We start from the raw sequence: 1793 nt of genomic DNA, 5'->3' as shown, positions 1-1793 counted from the left end.
TACCTCTTCTCACCTGGCCAATGTCTGATTGTACAAACAAACAGAAATTCCCTCTTTGTTGCGCATGTTTCTTGATTAGAGAATTCAGTTGAGGATTTACTGATTAATTGGTCACAGCATGATTTTTTTATACTATCAGTTGGTTGTAACAGTGAGCGGCTAGGGACTAGTATAGAGAGAATAATGGCCTGTTCGGTGGACATAAAAATCTTCCAACATAAGCATTGGTGGTTCAGTGGTAGCATTCTCGCCTGCCACGCGGGAGGGTTCGATTCCCGGCCAATACAACCCACTTTTTCGTTCGATACCCCGACAGTGAAACACAATTGTTTTGATAATTGTACATTTTGATAGCAAAATATGTTTTGGAAGTATGGCTTGTTATATAAGAATTACACAATTGTTATGTACAATTGCCACAAACAGCAACACAGACAAAATTACAGCCCTTCCCGTTTGCTCCATGTTCAGATCTACAATCTTTATTCGCATTCAGAAACTTGTAGTAGAAAGCTGCCAAAGGGTTCACCAAAAGTATTCATAGATAAAGGCACGTGATCAGACCGTCAATCCTGAAAGACACTTAGAGTTTTGCACTTGGTTGTTCACATGGAAAGTGAAAGAAAAAGTTGTGTCAAGATTGCGTGGTTGACGCAAAAGGTTAACAGGAGTCCCACCTAAGAACCTACATTGTAGATTTTTATTGGTGAGATTTACACTGATGGTAGCCTTACCAAATTTTACAGCAATTGTCTAATATTTCTATTTACAAGAGCTTATAATGTTAGAAAAATTTGAAAGTGGATTAAAAACCCAGATCCTACTAAACTTCGATTTATTGTTGGTGAGAGAGTCTCAAACATCCAGATCTTAGTTTTCCAAGTGTGGGGTCCTCATTAAGGCCATTGCTGTCACTCGGTTCGTTAAGGTTCCTGGATGTTGTCACAACAGACGTTAAGAGTCGTTGGGCTACCTGGATAATTTTGGGATAATTTTACATTGTGGTAACAAAATATATTTGTATATGTTGCATATATATATATATATATGTTTCCTTGGATACAGGCACTGTGACTCTTGTGTGAGGGACAACTTGTCTTTTGTGTCTTTATTTCATTGAGAGATCTTTTCCATTTTACCCACCTAGGTTAAGAATAATGCTGGCCTCGTTGGCGCAGTAGGCAGCGCGTCAGTCTCATAATCTGAAGGTCGTGAGTTCGAGCCTCACACGGGGCATCCTTTTGCTGCCCATGTGCTTTTTCTGGACTGGTGTAAAGTCATGTACAATGTACAATGTACACTGTGTAGATGCAGCAGTGGGAAAGTTTGTTTTGTTCGTTCGCGCAGTGGTATGTTGATTGGTCATGTGCGCATTGGTGGTTCAGTGGTAGAATTCTCGCCTGCCACGCGGGAGGCCCGGGTTCGATTCCCGGCCAATGCAACCCACTTTTTCATTTTCTCGGGTTTGATACCCCAACAGTGCAACACACTTCTTGGGATAATTGTACAGTGTGGTACCAAAATATGTTTTGTAACTATAAGCTTATATTGAAATATTGTACAACTGTAATGTACCAATGCCACAAACAGCAACACGGGGCAAAAGAAGAATAAGAAAACACAGTCAAGGTATCCACATTGTCAGCAACAATATTCAGGTGGTCTTCTGCTTTCAGACATTGATTGACTGGTGTTAAGGGGCCCAAAGAGTGAGTTGTTGTTGAGAGATTCTTAAACATCCAGGTCTTGGTTTTCCAAGTGTGGAGTCCTTATTAAGGCCATTACTGTCACTC

General features: G+C 40.6%; 2 non-coding genes across 2 annotated transcripts; both read left to right on the top strand.

Annotated features, from left to right (window-relative positions):
• Positions 1 to 1163: 1163 nt before the first annotated feature.
• Positions 1164 to 1236, top strand: trnam-cau. Its single transcript has one exon. It is a non-coding gene; the product is annotated as a tRNA-Met (tRNA).
• A 134-nt stretch (positions 1237 to 1370) lies between these two features.
• On the top strand, positions 1371 to 1441 carry trnag-gcc. The gene has a single exon. It is a non-coding gene; the product is annotated as a tRNA-Gly (tRNA).
• Positions 1442 to 1793: the final 352 nt, after the last annotated feature.

Source organism: Seriola dumerili, unplaced genomic scaffold (genome assembly GCF_002260705.1).
Source record: "Seriola dumerili isolate Sdu_G_001 unplaced genomic scaffold, Sdu_1.0 BDQW01004091.1, whole genome shotgun sequence".
Classification (NCBI taxonomy): Eukaryota; Metazoa; Chordata; class Actinopteri; order Carangiformes; family Carangidae; genus Seriola; species Seriola dumerili.
The sequence above is the reverse complement of the archived record's forward strand: the minus strand, read 5'-3'. Positions and strand labels throughout refer to the sequence as shown.